The following is a 19,537-nucleotide window of genomic DNA, read 5'->3' as shown; positions in this document are numbered from 1 at the left end:
GAACTTCAGGCCTACTGCAGAGCCCACATAAGCTAACGGGCACATGTCACAAGCAGGATACAGGAGGCCATGAGGCCCAGCAGCCACAGAGTTAGTCTCACTGAAATCCAGGATAGAGGATGAAACATCTGTATAATGGTATGAATATCCTGTACTCGTCATTCGGGAGGAAAAGCCCGAAAATGCAGTGTCCAGAACAGATCCAATGGAAGGGAGTCAGTTGTGACTTCAGCATGTTGATAGTGAACTCCAGTGAATGCAAGAGGTCCGCTGTAGACTGGAGGTGGGAGACAACAGCCTGGGACAAGCATGCCTCCAACTGCCAGTCATCCTGATTTCCGCAGATGAGCTGCAACCACCGCCATCACCTTTGTGAACACCAGAGGGGCGCTGGTAAGGGCCAAAGGGAGCATAGTGAACTGAAAATGCTTGCGGCCCACCATGAACTGCAGGTAACACCTGTGGGAAGGCAGGACGGGAATGTGGAAATATGCGTCCTGCAAGTCAAACGCTACCATCCATTCTCCTGGGTCGAGGGCAGACAAAACTTGAGCGAGTGTGAGCAATTTCCACTTCTTCTTAAAGAAGATATTCGGAGGGCGCAGGTCTAGGGTAGGACAAAGGCCTCTGTCTTTCTTGAGCACCAGAAAGGAGAGGGAATAGCAACTACGACCTACTTCTGGTTTTGGCACACTCTCTATCACCCCCTTTGCCAAGAGAGCATTTACTTCCTGATAGAGCAGAGAAAGATTTTCCTCGGTCAGCCTGTCAAAGCAGGTGACATGAGTTGGGGATGTAGTTTTAAAGGGGAGGCAGTTGCCCCTCTGGACAATCCGCAAAACCAATTGGTCCGATGGGATAGACTGCCAGTGGTGCAGGTGATGGTGGATCCTGCTGCACAATGGGTGCCCATGAGAAGGGGGCAGACGAGGAGGACCTGGGGACTGCGGCTGCCGAGGGGCGGTGGGGAGGTGGACTGGCTCGATGTTGGTTGCCTGACCCACAAGTTATGTGGGTACCGAAGTCACGGGGAGGCTTTGAAGCTTACGCGCTGCGTGAATGGACAGGTACAGACGTGGCTGAAAGCCGCTTCCGTGGCCTTAAAAGGCGGATTGGGGTGACAAGGGACCATAGAACTGCCCAAGGACCTGACTGTAACCCTGCTGTCCTTAAAAGCTCTCCAGGGACGCTTGGACATCCACGGAAAAGACAGTCGTCCTCAACCAGGCGTGTTGCCATAAGGCCACTGACTCCTAGTGACTCGGGGGTGTCCAGTCCACAAAGTATTTAGAACTTGGCTGCATCTCTTCCATCAGAAACAGCCTGGGAGAGGACGGCCCGGGCCTCCTCCAGGGCCGTCTGCGGTACCTACGCAACCGTGTCTCACAGAACAAGGAAGTAGTGGCCCAAAAGGCACAAGATGTCTTCTTCCCTAAGGTTCCCTGCCTCTTGGGTTCCCTATCCGGGGGTGCGGAAGGCAAAGTGCCATGGGAGGTGGAGACTTGGACCACCAAGCTCTCCGGGATAGGGTGTAGCGTGAGGAAGTTGGGGCACCCTGAAAGGGTGGTGGCAGGAGTCCCTGTGCTGGGCTTGGACCAGGTCCCAAGAAGGACTTCAGGAGAGGCTTCATTAAAGGGGAGAAGTGGTTCTGAGGGGGACTCTCAGCTTTAGGCCCTCCATCAAGACGTTAGTCTTAACCGCCATAGGGGGCAGGTTAAGGTCCAGGACCTTGGCCGCCCTCCTCACCACCACTGCCAAGGACGCTCCCTCCTCTGTAGCCACGGTAGAGGGAGAAAGCATGCCAGTATCCGGATAAGTGTACAGTCTGCTGGCTTCCACCACATCCTCACACCAGTCCACATTAGGGCCAAAGGGCTGGTATTCTTCAGGGTATAGTGACCCCTCTCACTCTCAATAACACTTGACAAACGTTAAAAAAAAATGTTTAGGCAAAAAATGAATGAGTTAGTTCTCTCCAGATATGCGCTGCCTGGGGCGGAAAGAAAAGAACTGAAATCAGTGTGCCTAGGTGGTGCCTTTATAGGCATTGCACACGTCCCATCCAGTGCAGACGATGTGACGCAGAGCTGGTCGATGCCACCTACTGGGCGCCAGGCTACTGCTCACAAAAAAGTTCCAGATCCAGTCTGACGCCTGGGGATAATTGGGTAAGGAATCTGCAGCTGGAAGTTTCCATTAGATGCAACATTTAGGCATGAGGGTTCACACATTGAGCCATTTTGAGTTTATTTGTTTTTCCTTGAGACTTTTTTTGTTGAAACAGACGCTCACAGACCTACCAACTCATATGCTGCTACGTTGTGTCACATGATCTTTGGTACCTATCAAAAACTCTAAAGGATTTCTAATCCTGAATGTCACCCGACCACCTGAAACTCAACCCCATGAAGACATAATTCCTCCTGTTCTCTCCTCGAACACTGCAACCTGCCAACTAAGTCCTGGATAACCTCGTCAAATCTTCTTGGCTCCACCCCTCTACTAACATACAAGGATAAATCTCTAAGCTTTACACTTTACACCAGTCTCAATTTACGCGCTGATATCAATACTATAGCAAAAAGTGCCCAATTCCAACTCAAGCTTCTCAAGGGTATCAAACCACTAATCCCTGCTGAGGACTTCAAAATAGTAGTTCAATTGAGAGTTTGCTCTAAACTGGACTACGGCAACTCTATACTAATTCCTAAAATTCACCTCACCCACTTGAAGGCTGCGCTTACTCTGCTGCTCGCCTGGTCTCGGGCACAAGACATTTGGACCACATCACCCCTATCCTCACCACACTCAAGTGGCTTCCTATTGAAGCAAGGACTACCATCAAATTGGCCTGCGTTGTCCACAAGACCTCACATGAAGGCTCACCGAACTATCCATAAAATGAGCTAAACATTTGAGATGCTCCTGTTCCCTCTGAAGTTCCAACTCAATCTTATTTCCTCCAATTTTCCCAAAACTGAGAAACCTAAAACAATCTCTGGTAATGTCCCCAAAATCTGGAATGCCATCGTACCTACGACCAGCAGAATTCCGTTGCATAACCTCTTCAAAAATTAACCAAAAAGCCCTACTCTACAAGGATACCTCCCTACCCAATTGAACCTGCTTACTGATAATGCTTGCCTGCCAATCAATTCGGACTTTATTACGTCCATTAACTAATACTCCATTGTACATTTGTTAATGTACTGGCCTGCTAAGCTCTGTAAAGAGCTCCCATACCCCTCGGGTCTGGTCCTCGGTATACAAGCCTGCAACTAAATAAATAAATAGGCCCCTTCACACGGTCACGTGGTGAGCAGCAGATATATTTCGCTGGCAGGGAAGACCAGCTGGAAACCCCGGCACACAGAGTGGCTTTCCAGCGGGTCTTTGGAGGCTGTAAGCAGTCCATGTCCGTGCTCCGGGACATCGCCACTAGCCTCTGGGACCTTTTTGCTGGTGGGGGCAGAGGGGATTCCGGGGGGCCGAATGCCTTTTAGGTAGTTCTGGGCACGGGCTCCACCTCCTCTTCACACAATGATGTATACGTTTAATTTGGTAGATCTGCCCCCACTATGAGTGGGCATGAATTTGGGGCAGAGAAACCGGGCCGGATTTTAAAAAGCAAAATAGCTATTCCGAGTAATTTTTCGCAGAATGGGAAGAAGTCCTGGGATCTAGAGATACCGGGTCCTTTCCCTGGGAGTTTATTCCCGATTCAGGCGGAGGGGGCCAGGGAGTCTGAGCAGGCTTCCGTCCGCCCACGGGGGCATTATTCACTCACACCCGGCTGCTGCCGGAGTCGCGTGAGGGCTGTGCAAGGGCCGGCCGCTCCTGCAGCAGTAGAGACAGGCCCAGAAATACTAGGCCCGCGGTTTGCAGAAGAATAATTCCGGGTCCAGAGCCTTTAATTGCGATTTAAGGAACCTCACTCTGAGATATTGCTCCCACTGAAATACCACAACTGGTAGTGAGGGCCTAATCGATGCTTAAATGTGTATGTATGTTTCACAAACTAGGGATCAAATCTAAAAAACATGCTGCCGCCTCTTTCAACTGGTAGGGACTTTATTTATATTTTTCCGACTCACTACGCAATGTACAAGAACACCTTTTAAGACTAAACAATCTGTTCAATTTGCTTTAATTCATGTGGTTCCGAGGATCCGGTGAAGGGTTTCTTTAGTCAGAGCTTTGTTATGGAGTGGCTGTAACTACAAGCCGGGCGTACTTCAGAGAGCACGTGCTACCTTTCCAAAGACTGTGCTCGTGTCTTGGCTCTGGGGTGAAGTGCCCGGTCACGACCTGTAGGGGGCATTGTGCAATGCTCAGATGATGGGGAACGCGTTGTTTTTCAATCGTATGGACTGTCTATCTCAATCAGTCTTCATCTGCTGGGGGGAGTTTCACCCTGATGCAGCATGCATCCTGGACGCCCCGGGTGCAGGGGTGCATTCCGATGGCGCGTGGCCCAATGCGCCTAGACAGGCTCTGCCCCTGCCTGGGCGGAATGAAGCGATTCCAGGAATTCACCCCTGGGTGGGGAGGAGGTGCTGGGGGCACGAGAAGAAAGCCTCCCACTCCCCAAGAGGATCAACCCAGACTGAATGACTGGGAGGAACTGATGAAGGGCTAACGATGGGGAAATGTATCGCCTCGAGGCACTCCTTGGCCGAAAGAGTGAGTGCGCAAACGTTTCAGAAAAGGTAGCTGGCATTCTAGAGAACAATAAGAATTATTTTAAATGTCTCACTGGGAGGTTTAAACACGCCCTCGCATGGGACACGTTCTGTCCTGCCAATAGGACAGAGCGACCCATAGCCTTTATCGCTGTCCTTACACTGTCATGTCTTCCCTGTCGAAGCAAAGGGAAGAGGATGTGTCCTAACAGCAAGAGCTGCCCACTGTGCGACCAGGGAACAAGGACGGAGTCTCGGCGTCGGCTCAACAGCATCCTGTGATTCTGGACAAATCACTTAATCGCGTCATGCATAAAAAAACATGAATGTGTCCTTGTGTGATGTAACTGGTGCTCCTGTAAAGCGATTCCTTACCTTTGGGTTGAATACGCGCAATATTAAAAAAAAATGCCCCAAAAAAACCCATAACCAAAATGCACACCTAGCCTGCCATTCAGGGGCAATACTACTTTATGGAGTGTACATGGCCTGCAACACTACTGTCAGTAGGCAGCGGGCACAGTCCACAGTCCTCCTCTCTTCCACCGAGCCAATACTCTGGATTCACCTAACGCCACTCCTGTGTGTCTCTAGCCATCGCCACCAACACACTTTAACCCCGCAGACTCTTAAAACATGTTACCGAGAGAGTCCGTGAGTGAAAGCAAATATTTGAAACAATATTTCGGTTGACACTTTCCGGTCTGTAAGGTGCATATTGAACCAGAGACTTGCGTGACAGCCACACAGACCGAAAGTAGAGCATTAAACACCCCTCAAGTTGTGCCGCCAGGTTGCTAATTGCACAATGTGTTAACATTAGCCTTGGGAGGCTGCCAACCACAGCCACCAAATCCCTAACTACCATCACATGTTAAAAACATTTGAAACAAAAACCTCTCCTATATCTCAAGAATACAAATAATCATGAGCCTCCACTAATTCTATGTGAAACTAAACGCATGAAAACAAGAACACAGCTATTCAGCTACCAAAGGAAACCCACATATCTACATCAGAAAGAGTGGAGATGATGGACTGTATGGTGCAATGATAATGCACGTATCCGTTACCTTCTGCCACACAACCCATACAAGGCGGGGAGGAGTATCCTGCTGGTGTATACCAACAACTTTATTCCCTCTTAAACAATCCCCAATGGGCGTGTATAAACATCTGGACATTGTCCATCAAAAGTCCATCTATTTCTCTTTGGAGTTGACTCTGGTGGCAAGTCTGCCGCTGGGCTCTAGCTCAGATGATGCGGGACAAGGGCACATTGGGCTGCTGGTGCACTAGGGTCTAAGAGACTGGGATCTGTCTGCATTCCTGGTGAGCCCCCAGGGCCACTCATGTGTGTCTGGACTATAAGCTAAGAAAGCTGCAGGAATCCTCTCCTTGTTTAGAACTTAGCTACAGGCCAGGTAAGGGGCTCAGGCATCAGCCTTCGACAACAATGAGGAGAGAGGTATGCATTTTGCTCTCACATACCTCTCCATCTGCTAGAAAAGAAGGGGGGGGGGCTTAGGCCCTGTGGCAGACATTTAAGATGCCCTTCGTCCAGAAAGCACATTAATATCCAGTGTCACTTGAGATCTCGGGGGCTGGAGGCTGTCCCAGCTGCTTCGTCCAAGAGGAAGACAAGAATTCCCAAGGTCCCCAAGCGATTGGAGCGATTCTCCTTATTCCGCATCTTCTTCAAACTATTCAGATAGAATTCACATTAATGAAGATTACCGGATTTGCCCAAGATTACACAATGTAGTCAAGAGAGAGAGTCTGGATTAAAACCCAAGGTTACTGGTTCCACAATCAACAATTTAAGCACCAGATCTTTTGTAAGAAATTGGACATATATTTGTTTAGAAAGTCATTTCTTGTGAAGGCGGTTTATTTCCAAAATTCTGATCTTTACATCAGGTGTTATGAAACAAGCAAGCAAAAAATAAAACGAAAAAACAAAAAATGGCAAACTTGATACATCTTAATTCTACCAAGGTGCTATATGAATGCAAACCTTCCTTTCCCTTCTATCTCTCCGCTATCCTTCTCACTCCAAATAATTGACTGAGATCCACCACTCAAATTACTTACATATTTCACCATACTAATTCACCACTAATCCTTTTTGGGTTTCTGGAGTAGCGTGCTTCAACACCCCATCAGGGGTAACAAGCGCTATATAAATACAAACCTTTTTTCCTTTTCTATCCTTCTGCTACCCTCCGAATCCAAATAACTGACTAACCTATCCACCACTTAAAATTTACTTGCATGTTTCACTACACTAATTCAACACTAATCCTCTATGGGTCCCGGAGTAGCGTGCTACTCGCCGAAAAAAGCGCTTCGACGCCTCGTCAGGGGTAGTAAGCGCTATACAAATGCAATTACAATACAATACAAATAGATCATATCCTTATAGCACTGATGGGCGATGTTGACATCACGTATAGCCCATTCTTCAATAACATTCTCTCTCATCTTGGTATGATGTCTTCCCACCAACAAGGGCATAGCCATGGCAGTCAACAGCTGCTTGAGGGGGGAGAAAATAATTAGCAGCAGGACTAAATCTGAACATGACCAACTGTGCGTGCATAGCAAAGCACCCCAGCATGGGAGCTGGCGATGCCCAGCAGTGGGCACAAGAGAGAACAAGCACGGAGAAGAGAAAAGGAGCACGCCTGTGTGCTTGCAAGGCATCAGCCAGCTGGAACTTGATTTCCTATGCCACATTCTTATTAAAAGCGAACAGTACTCGTTTGTTTGCAGTTTGTTATAGCTTACAATAATTCTTTGTCTCTCAGGAGGAGGAGACCAGCTGCCAGAAATAGGTTTCAATTTCCAGATTTATCAACTTCATAATTGAGGTTGCTGCTAATAAAGGAGTATTATTACGAGTAAAAAAAAAAAAAGCACAGGGAAAAATCCACGGTATGTGTGCATTGAAGAACATGCATTTTAACATTCACCGACTGCCTCCGCAGCGACGCTTCAGTCACCACCTCCACCCCGCTACCTAAAGGGCTTGTTAAAGAGGTGAACGCAGGCACGGTTTCACAACGAGAGACCTTATGTTGCAACAGCTAGGACCAAAAGAGCAGAATGGTTCGATCCAAGTGCCAACGCTTCTAGCAAAGCGTTATAGAGGGGTGTCTGGCATGACCACTGACGACCTGCAATATTCAATTTCATCGACCATCCCAATATCGGAATAATTATTAACGAGAAAACTTTGTTTACAAAAAGGGGGCTGTGTTACTTTTACAGTTCAAATGCATTTTAAATACCGAATGTGGCTGTAAACTAACCCCTTAATGCCACCCGCTATGTGTCTGTGAGGATGGGACTCGAACGAATGAACTCAAGGCGGCCCACAAACTAGAAGGCACAGCAACCTCTTTAGTGCCAACTATTAATTTTTCATTAGGGCACTTTACAATGTTAAAATGGTCCGAACACTGGCGCACACCAATGACCGCAGACTATAGTGACCTCAAACCTTTAGCCATGCCCACTGAGCTATCTCCCTGTGAGCACAAACCAAGACCCATAGGACACACAGATCAGTGCGGGACAGATCAACCTCATGACCAATCCAGTGGCGGCTGGAACCTTGCGGTCCTAGGCAGCACCAGGTGTTTACTCGGGGAGTGGTTTCACTAGAAATCTGACACACATGGGTACGGACAAACTTACACGGACACACACACACAAACACACGCATCAACAACACAGTCTCATAAATAAATAAAAATATTTGTATAAGGGTTCGCACTAACAGTGTGCACTTCAATTTGAAGCCTGAGCATTTATGCTTTTAATAATTAATGTACGTCATCATACAAGATTTGTTTGTTAATATAAGACTTCAAGTATGTTTTTGATACATGTAAATGTGAGATGTGATCAGTTTGTCGTTCAACAAATAACATAGAATCTGTCTTTAGACTGTTTTTACTGCCGTCTATTTTGCTAATCACGTGGGTTTTTTTTATAAATTGCTGAGAACGCCGCAGCGTGTTGTATGTGATTAAGGCCATCTGTTGTGGCCGAAACGCGTCAGACATGACTGAGCAAGAGCAATAAATGTATGCACTTTATTTCTGGAGTCCATGCCCGCTTCTTTGAAGTATTTGCATTTGGATGGATATATAGATATAGATATATCTCTCTGATGGAAGCGTCAATCCCTACGCATTATCCATAATGCTTTATTACTGATGTAAAACTATCTCCTTGCACTATCGCTGGCTGTTTAAATATTCAACAAGTCACCACCCATGTAGAAGCGTATGACCCAGACTCGTTTGGAGTTGAAATGGGTTATGCTGGTAGCGGTGCTAAAAATTAAAGAACTGTTATTAATGCACGCACTGGTGGGCCTGTTTGCACATCACGGAAATGTGATGGATGCGTTCTCATTTTGAATGAATATACATATATATATACACACACACACATACATATACACACATACATACATATACACGTCTGCAGTATGGCTCACCAACTCCAACGTGGCCATCCTAAAACGTAGTCCTGTTGCTTGCAAAGAGAACACTTAGCGGCACGGGTCTCAGGTCGGAGGCAGGATTTTATTTGACACGACACTCAAAAGGTGAACAAGAGACCGGCTAAGAATATCGTGAGCAACCTGAGACTCATAATACACTCCTGTCCACCTAAGGCCTTCTAATACAACATAACCCTTAGATAGCTTTAAATGGCTTATGCAGATACCCGGGCAGAGGCGGATTGACCCTGCGGAGAAAATCCGAGCAAGGTGAGTAGACCTTGGGTAAAGGACGTCAGAAGGGAGAGTTGCAGACAGGACAGGGTATCTGAGAAGAGCATAGGCCTCTGGCAGAGACACTGATGGGCTTAAGTGCTAGGGCACAGCCGATCCATAGCTGCCAAGTTCCGCAGGTCCATAAAAGATGAGCTGCTCCAGTCCAGTCATTTTTTTCTTGGGATTCTGGGACTTTTAGTCCTGGCTGTATAATGGAATAAACACTACAAGCAACAGAAGTCAAAATAAAAACTACCGTAGCAGCTCATCACGCATGGTCCTGGAAAAAGTTGCATGCCTGCAGACCCCAATAGACAACTGTTCGCAGGCTAGTACATTCTGAAACGTCTGTCCGGTGGGGCTCACAGACTGTCCAGAACTTCTTAATAGGCCGATGCCTTTGAAAGTCCATTCAGATTGGGTCAGAGTCAGTATCACATTCCATTTCTGACAGACTAGTGCCTCTGTTAAGGGCACAAGTGCTGAGCAGAGTCAGTGCACAGGATTCCCCACAAAGAGGTAGGTACCTCTGAAAAGGTCAGTATGGCTGGGGAAAATATGTCTCCTTAGATATTACACAAAAAGCTTGTGCCTGTGAAATAGCAAAGTTATGACACCCCCTGCGTGGCCCCTCAGATTAATTTGCCAATTACAATGCACTAAGCTGCTTTTGCAGTTGGCACTGCACTCTTTAGGCACATTTGCAACAGGGTTGACATTGCAAACTTGATCATACACACAATATACTTCAGATCTGCCAATAAACAAGACTTGCACATGAAAAGATACCACCAGACTTTACAATCCCACTTTTTAAAGTCAGGCCTTTGACAAAGCTTGAGCCGTTATGCAAAAAATAAGTAAAAAAATCATGCATAATATACTTGCGTGTAGGAACTTTTGGTCAATGGTCTTCATTCACTGGTCTGTTAAATTGTATATTGCACATTGCTTCTGCCCACCGCCACAACATATGGCATGTGCCAATGTGTCAACCCGATCAAGCCACTGCCTCCAGTCTGCGCGAGTGATGGCATTTTGTTTGTGCACAATGTACTCCATACAGTAAATGGTGCATTTCAGTGCCAGGAGTTGTTGGGCAACATTTTAAATGTATTCATTTTTCTGCAACGACTGGTAGATCCCCGCACACTGCTACCAGGCCTCTTGCTTGTCTTGATGTGCAAGGCATCCCTACATGTTTTTATTATTTTACAGTTCCAAAATATATTTCTGCCATTTTGGAATGGTAAACCAATGTTAAAGTACTCAAAAAAACATTCCAAGAAGGCCACCTGCATGCATGCGAGTGCACAGGCAGGCAGACCTATTTGAATGATTTTGGTTTTTGCCATAAAGTATTAAAAAAAAGATTCAAAGATGGGTGTGTATGAGTCTGGACATATGAGAGGCTATCATATCATCATATCATATAAACTAATCACAAGAGATAGCATATTATGTTACAGGGTATTTGTCTAGAGCATCATGCAACAATTACTTGGCAGCATTCCTGAACCACATTTGGAGTGGATGTGGGACTTGGAGGGTGTGGGTAATCTCAGAGAAGTTGTGCCAAGTAGGCAGAAGGGGAATGAACTTTGCGACATTTCAACATGACCCTTGTGAGTCACGAAAGCCTACTCACAAAACTGGTTGATTTCAAAAGCATGGCCACACCTTTTGACTTTGCCAATGCCTGTTTAAGAGGCATTTTGTTTTCCCGCTGCTTTCCCGCCTTCCACTCAGGCGAGCTCTTTTTTTGCCTTTCTATGTCCTTTCCTTTGAAGAGCGTCTCTTAAACGTTCCACACCCATTTCAAAGGCATCGCTAAGTATCTGCTGTTTTCTCTCCGGAGAGCAGACGAGGCTCACTATCAAGTGCCTATAAAGGAGACCGGATCACTCATTCAATATTATATTAAAAGATTCCAGTCTCCACTCTGACTCAAAGTTGCAGTGCTTAAAGTGTGTGGGCACATTTTTTTTTTATTGCTCACCAGGAGGAGTTACTTCTGCATTGATCTATTCAACCAGACACTTCCCACTCGATGTACTGAGTGTGGACATGTAGAGCTCGCAAAGAACGCGGGCAGAAAACACAATAAAACATGTGACTTGCTAAACGACAGGAGAGGCTGGGTTACCCAGGATAAAGCTAGAGATTAAGGTGAGTTAAAATGGGCGGCCCTGACTGCAGGTAGATTCTGTTGTCATCCCTGTAAATGTATGTTCCAGACTGCACTGGGAGAGCACCTAACAGGGCAGCCATTTTGGATTTTAGGGGTAGCCGTGGCCCAGATTGGATTTTGGGAAGTTTGAGGTTCTTATGCTTGGGGAACTGGACCGGACTCTCACTGACAGAAGGCCAGACTTAGTAAACAACACCTACATCTGGATCCACTCACCCTTTGTTCGCGTTCATTTTTTCTGTTGAACGCCAGGTTTCAAAGGGAAGCGGAGGCATGATGTAACAACAAGCTAATCTCCCAACCCCAGGATGCAACAGTGCAGCTATTAAACTGCTATAGGAAAAGAGATTTGGTTACTTAATGTCCAGGAACCAGGTGGAATAAATGAAAAACATGTCGAACTGCTACGGCTCCCGGTCACTCCTAATAGTTTGAATATCCTGGAGATGAACGAGTCTCAGTGGGACTAACAACGATGTTTCTCTAAACCAGGGCACAAGTCCTAAAAAAAAAAGAAGTGGGGGGACGCTGTCGTCACGACAGGAAGTGACATCAAGAAAGGTGGCTTGCACCATCAGACTCATTGTCTCCCCTCGCTCACCCCTTAGATGCGATTGCATTAGAGAAGCCAGCGCGTGAGCAGGATTCTGAATGAGCTCCGATCTCGCCCCAGAGAGGCCCAAGAGTGAATGTGTGGTTCCATTTGCTCTTGTTATCGAGCTCCCGGTAAAATAAGTGGGGGGACGCCGTCCACCCACGTGGTACCCCGACTCGAGCCCTGCTCTAAACCATGGATACTCTCAAACATTTGCCCAGGGGCCACAAAGTACAGTTTGTGGTGTCACCAATGTCCGCACTGATTGCAGCAGGGTGGCGTTAGGGGGGCTGGGTGGGTCAGGGATGGTTTAAGGAGGTCTAAAGAAATGTTAAATAAAGGGGCAAGCATTTATTTGCAGGTTAATAAATGCGTGCCCGTTTTATATATCATTTTTTCTGAATATTAGTGCTTAGCGACTTAGCAGCTCGTGCTGCTCTTCACCAAGGGGGCCGCAAGTGGCCCCCGGGCCGTACTTTGAGTATCACTGCTCTAAACAAACAGATATCTAAAGTAGACACTCAGATGCAAACATCTGCTGGCTGTCGGCATAAACCTACCAAATTACCCTTTTTGGGTGGGATGGCCTTTCCAGCACGCAGTACTTATAAACTCCCGACATCCTCCTCTACTATTACTTGGCACCCTACTGTGGTTGGAGTCTGTCCAGGACAGTCAACAGCCAGGTCCATCGACAGCAGAGTCTGTCCCGTGAATGTTCACACACTACCTTCCCCACCGGCTTGGCAGTGGCCACAGGAAGCTCCATCCAAAATAAACACGGCCTGCTGTCCTTACGCTCCACGGACTTCCAAAACCAACTACAAGACATGTTTTCCTCTCTTCCAGTAAGATGTTTGGTATTCACCAGCCTCTGCACACACTCTGGTCTGCATTTATAGAGGTGAGAGAAAATGCATATTCTTTTTTTTCTGTGAAATTTTAAGGTCATTTTGCATACACCTTTAGAGCAAAATGTGGTTGCTGGTATCTTATCTGGCGTTTTTCACGCTAGAGAATCTCTCAGGTAAAAAAGCCACACGAATATTTCACCTAAAAAAGTTACACGAGATACCATTTCGATCAGCAAAAAAATGTCAACAAACCCCCAGAATTTCATGTAGTTCGCAGTTCAGGAACTTAATGATTTTTCAGTGTAATTTTAATTTCGCGATGATCTGGTTTGCATGCAACATAAAATGACACAGCTCAAGGCCACTATCTCCCACTTGAGGGGACTGAAGTGTCCTTCTCTAGGAGCATCTGGGAAGTCACATGACTGTGCAAAGCCTAAAGTTATTGATTTGGGTGCTTTGTAAAGCACTACTGTAAGACCTGGCCTCTTTGGCGTGGTTTTACCCTGTCTTTTTGCTTCTGGCCTCCAGTTTTTGACTGTGTGCTGCATTTTTGTTGTTGCTGCTTTTAGGACTCTGGGCACTTTACCACTGCTGTCCGGTGCTAAAGTGCAAGTGCTTCCTGTGTAGATTGTATCGGTGAATGGTTTATCCATGGTTAGCATAATTGATTTACTGGTAAGTCCCTAGTACAGTGCATTGGTTTTTCCAGGGCCTATAATTCAAATGCTACTAGTGGGTCTGCAGCACTGTTGTGCCACCCTCATGAGTAGTCCTCCAAACCGGTCTAAGCTTGCCGCTGCAGAGTCTGTGTGTGCAGATTTTGAAATGACATGTCAACCTGGCATGTGCAACCAGTTGGCAGGCCCAAACTTTCCATTTTACTACATGCCAGGCACCCTAAGGTAGGCCCAAGGGAGCCCTATGGGCAGGGTGCAGTGTATTTAAAAGGTAGGACATGCACTGAGGTGTTTTACATGTTTTGATCGTGAAGTACAGCCGATTTTGTCTTTTCACTATTGTAAGGACTATCTCTCCCTTCGGTTATCATTGGAACTGCCTTTTAACCTCTTACAAGTAACTTCTGATTAGGAAGAGATAGAGATTTGGAGACCCTGAACTCACAACACCTTTCAGTGAAGATGGTTTTTAAATTGCGTGTTTGAAAATACAACTTTTAGAAAGTGGGCATTTTTCATCCTTTACCATTCTGTGCCTCTGCCTGCCCGTGGACTCCACGTCTGAGGGAAGGTGACAGTTGGGCTGTTGTGCATTCACTCTAGATGGTCACATAAAGGGAGCCAAGGTGTGCCCTGCATATCCTAATGGCCAATCACCTGACTGATGGGTCTTTATGAGCTATAGTAGTGGGAGGAGTGGTCACTGACACCTGGATAGGGCTGTGCCTGCCCTCACACAAAGAAGCGGTCTCTACCACCCCCAAAAGTGCATCTGGAGCCAGGGCAGGGAAAGGCAGGGTCTTGTGCACTAAGAAGACTTTCCTTTGAAGTTTGCCTACTTAAAAGGAAGAGACTGGTATAAGTACTGGAGCTGTGACAACATAACTTTAGAACACTTCTGGACTAAGAGAACATTCTGGGAGCAAGAAGAGCTGGATGCTGTAGGAGGGACTGACACTCTGCTTGTTGCTTTGTTGAGCTGGCCTGCTGCTTGCTGCTTTTGTCCTGGAAGTGAAAGGACTGGACTTTGTTTTCTTCATCCTGCATCCAAGGTTCTCCAAGGGTTTGTGCGTGGCCAGCCAAATTCTTCATTGATGTTGCCCAGCAGTAAGGAACCGAGACCGCATGCCCGGAGACCGACGCATCACCTCCCCTGACAGTAAGGAACCAATGCATCACCTATCCTCGCAGTAAAGAACAGATGCCTCACCTCCCTTGGGAGTAAGGAACAGACGCATCGATTGGCTTTTCCGGCGCCTCACCTCCCCAGCGCCTGTTTTAGTCTTTGGTTTTGACTCATCCCAGGTACTTTGTGTTAAAAGAAATGCATCCATAGGTCTCTAGGGACTGAACTTCTTCTACCTTTAAAAAGTGATATCTTTACTTGTGTATGTTAGATTTGTCGTTTTGTGTCTTGTTTTATTCAGATAAATATTGGCTAGTATTCAAAACTGTTGTGGTGTTGTTTTGTTGTGTTTCCACTGTATGTACAAAAGCTTTACACATTGCCTCTGAGACAAGCCTGACTGCTCGTGTCAAGTTACCAAAGGGGCTGAGCAGGGTATCTTGGGTGTGTAATCTCCTTACACTGACTAGAGTGAGGGTCCCAACTTGGACAGGGTGTAAACCACTACCAATGACAGACTTCAATCTCTCTTGAGACAAGGAAGCTGAGTGGATCAGAAGCTCTTCCTTCTCCCTCCAGTTTGATTATTATAAGACTTCAATCTCTAACAGCTACAATTCAATCAGGCCAATAAATGGTGCTGCATTAAATTGATCTTGCTATGCACGTTAAAATTAACCTGCTGTAGATATCCTTGTTTTTACACCTCTAAAGCAATCACTGGAGTAAGAAATAGTTACTCTAAAGTTTTGTATGATTTTTGTATGGAATGTCTACTCATTAACTTGAAAATTGATTTTGATAATTGCAACATGATAGGAAATCAAGTTAAAAAGGTGAAGATTACAACCAGCGGCTTGGTTATCAGATAGCATTTAAGAGAGTTAAATGGTAAGCAGCATCATTAAATGGGTACCATGAGATATACAAGGGTGAGCCCTGCGCCTTCTGCAGTATGGGTTGCTGTAACATCCAGTGAAAATGAACAGTCTGATGCATAGTAATTTAATTGCTTGCCGCTGATATCGGTAATTGGAGAATGGCAGGGGCTGCACGTTGAACAGAGAATTAGCCATCAATGCTATGGTGCAACTGAGGCATTGGAACATTCATTGTTTACTTGTTTGTCCTCAAGAATGCAGACAACACATCTATAATTCAATAGCGCTGGATTTTGATCCACTAAATCTTGGTTTTTTATTGAGCTGAAGGTAAACAATCTTACTTGGTGGATTACCTACTGTGGATTTTTACAGATGTTAGAACTATTATCATATATTTTGGATACATACATAGTTTATAGTTGCCTGTATCTGTGTAATGTCATGTGTCTTATTTAGGCCTGGGGAGAAACGCTACCATTTTAAATATGTACATGTTTCTTAAGTTGTCTTCCCTTTCACACAATGTCTTTTAAAACACATTTGCAGTCGTGACAACGCAGAATTAGTTTCTCTGAAACTACACTGCTTACAAATTCAACTCAGTAAGAACATTATCCCAATAGCTTGAACATCCCGTACAAGGTCTTAACATACATTGTGCAAATGCAGTTGTTTGTCTATGTGGTGATGCAGCTATCTCTAGAACATAAACAATGGCAGCCTGACTAGGGGCTTTGGCTCAGAGCAAGAATGCTTTTTGTTATGAATAAACAAGCATTTCTGGGTGTTAGGCAGAGGAGCACTTGCTGCCATTCCCGAGGTCACTACACGCTGAAACCTCAGGCCAGCTGCTTGCTAGTCCCTTTGCAACGGATGCCCAACTTGTGACCACAACGGGGGCCTACATACCTTTCCTTCGGGTAATGGTGTTGGATCATCCAATGGGGATTCCTGGCAGAACACATACATTTTAGGCATTGAGTTTAGGGAATGCAAAGTAGGAATCTGCATATATAAGTTGGCTTAGCAAGGTGGTGAAACTTTTCATTCTGTTCGCTGTGCTTATATTGCTAATCCCTTTCATCTGCTTCTTTCTACTGATCATTGCAGCACATATATTCTACATGTTGGTTCAATAAATATTGAAAACGCCGCATTGCATAACTTCCAACATTTTATGTTACACCTGCTATGTAAAATCCCCAAAATTACATCATTACTCCATGTCCATAATTTGAAGTCTATTTCGGCAAAATTCTTTTGTGGTAGCATAGGAACAAAGAAATGTAAACAGAGTAGCTGTTGTACACAACACTTGTATGCACTACTTTTAGTGAGAAATATATCTTGTGTCTAAGATGGACGCAATGATGCATTTTGCGGTAAATCAGAGCTAAATGCCACACCTGCAGGTCACGTAATTTCTCATACTTTTTCCTAAATTTTGCCCTCTTAAGCTAAAGGTAATCGCACAAGTTTCGCATACCATTAATTTGTAATAAGTAAATGTATTTTAATCTACAAGATGGAGCATATTCACATTCCTTGCTAATCTAGAACCGCAGAAAAATGCACTTCTCTGGTGTGTTATGTTAATATCTCGTAAAACAGAGGTTTACACCAATGTCTGGATGATCAACCAATTTAGGAGGGAACTGGGGAAGTCCTCGCATTGGAGGTAGCCTTGGTTTATTTTTGGAAGTCACAGCACACATGGAATCATTCAATGGCAATTGAATTGAAACAATGATTTCAATAGTGTTCCATGAAGGATATTTGCATATCCCAAACCTTGTGTCTGTATGTCCTGAACATGGCAATTACGAATGGCTCTTTTGTACTGTATATTAGTTAGTATTTGGTATCAAATAATTTAGCACCGTACCTTTTAGGTTGTTTGACATAACCCATCACTTATGCATACAAGGCGCTCAGAGTAATGTTTAACACCAATAAGCCCATATGGGCAAAATATATATTTGACTGCTGAACATCTTTGGATCGTTTTCCTCTAGCGGTCATGACTTTTTACTACACAACACCAACATACCTTTATAGAGTAGACCAAGAAACGTATTGAACGTTTAGCGCTGAAAGCGATCCAATATCTGCCATAATCAGTGGTTGAGCTCCCAAGACCAAACACTATAGCAGCTAAAATAAGGATATTCCTTCCCTTATTCAACTGGCAAATTGACCAATCGAGGAGCACGCCTCCTTCTTATGGCTGAGATAATTTGTCACAACAGTGAGGCCTCCATCCACCCCGAGAAAGAAATGGGTTCCTCCTTTAACACCTACGAAGAGGTCTGTGAACGTTACCACAGATCCATACAAACTCAGAACTGGCAAAAATTAATGAAGAGATCAATTTTGTTTATTCTATCACCGCCTGCCAGGGTTAGCATACTTCTCCACCTAAAACCACTGGCCAGTTTGATAATTTTTTTTTTTTTTTTTAAACTATGACGTTTAACGTTTATCCTCATGGATATTATACACACATTAATTGCAATATATTGTCCAACTGTGAGGAAATCACTTGTCCTGCAGACTGCTCTTGTTCAGTGGTCTGTTGTTTACATTTCTGGAAATCTTGTTTTTGAGGGGTGGGGGCTGGCGACTTTCTATTTTAAAAGTGCATAGTGCCTGTGGTGTTTAACGTGGCTTAAACAAAAGCCACACAAAAACATTTAGGTTAATAACCAGTGGATCAATTCAATAACTTCACCTATTTTTTTTTAACTTCCTTAGTGGGATGCCCTAAGTGCGACTGGTATGCACAGGCATGAGTACTGTGCCCTCTTTGCCACAGGGCTCAAGCTTCATCTCACCAATGAAGCCCATCAAAGGCTCGCTTTGGTTCCTGCTCAGAGTGAGACATGGCATGGCTGTTCAGGCTGGACCGGTCCTTTAAAATCACGATCAAGCCTTATTAGCATGAAGCTGGCCCGACTGTAGACCAAAAATGATGGACTTAAATGAGGCCAGAACACTTAACAGTGACAGATGTTAACCAGCGCATTCCACTCTCGCTTTGTAAAATATGTATTGGATTTTTAAAAAATGCTTTAACTTTTTATCCAGTTGGGTGAGAAACATTTTTATTTGCTGAAACCAGCAGATTACGTGGCAAATCAAGTATACAGTATTAAATCTCAGATTAGGCAGTTCCTGAGCGGAACTGCTTTGACTATTCCAGAACAAAACAAATCATTGATGTCAAAGAAGATACTTTTAAGACCCAAAGGAAGGGGTCTCCGACTCGAACCACAAAAGACAACATTCCGGAAGTTCACCACCCACAAAAAGACAGACTATGTTTGCTTGAGGTTGTTTTGCCTAGCAAATAGGTTGCTATAAAGGCGAGGCTTGTTCAGATGTGGAGCATATCCAAGTGGGCGATCCACTGGGGCATCTTCATACCCAGGACTTTGCCTGCGGCCAGATTTTGGTGAAGGCCCCTGATTAAGGTGTTCAAGATCCCATCTGGGAAGCAAAGGACCAAGGGTCTTGTATCTTTCTACAGCACATTATTCGCTCATAGTTTATCACACAACACTGAGGTAGTCCGGTTTTATTCGCAGTTAGCTTTATTATTCATTTGTCCACCTTATCAATCTGAAGAGCTCTGCACAGGGTGATATGCACCTATGACGGTCAAACATCCTTGAGGAATGTAATTCTTTGGAGAAAAAAAAAATAATCATATTTGAAGCGACACGGACTT

The 19,537-nt window shown here is 45.2% G+C and overlaps 1 protein-coding gene across 4 annotated transcripts in view; it reads right to left on the bottom strand.

The window, feature by feature from the left end:
* The window catches only part of HS6ST1 (heparan sulfate 6-O-sulfotransferase 1), a 244,591-nt gene that overhangs the window by 24,240 nt on the left and 200,814 nt on the right, over nucleotides 1-19,537 (bottom strand). The gene's annotated exons all lie outside the window — the stretch shown is intronic.

This window comes from Triturus cristatus, chromosome 11, assembly GCF_964204655.1.
Source record: "Triturus cristatus chromosome 11, aTriCri1.1, whole genome shotgun sequence".
Classification (NCBI taxonomy): Eukaryota; Metazoa; Chordata; class Amphibia; order Caudata; family Salamandridae; genus Triturus; species Triturus cristatus.
The sequence above is the reverse complement of the archived record's forward strand: the minus strand, read 5'-3'. Positions and strand labels throughout refer to the sequence as shown.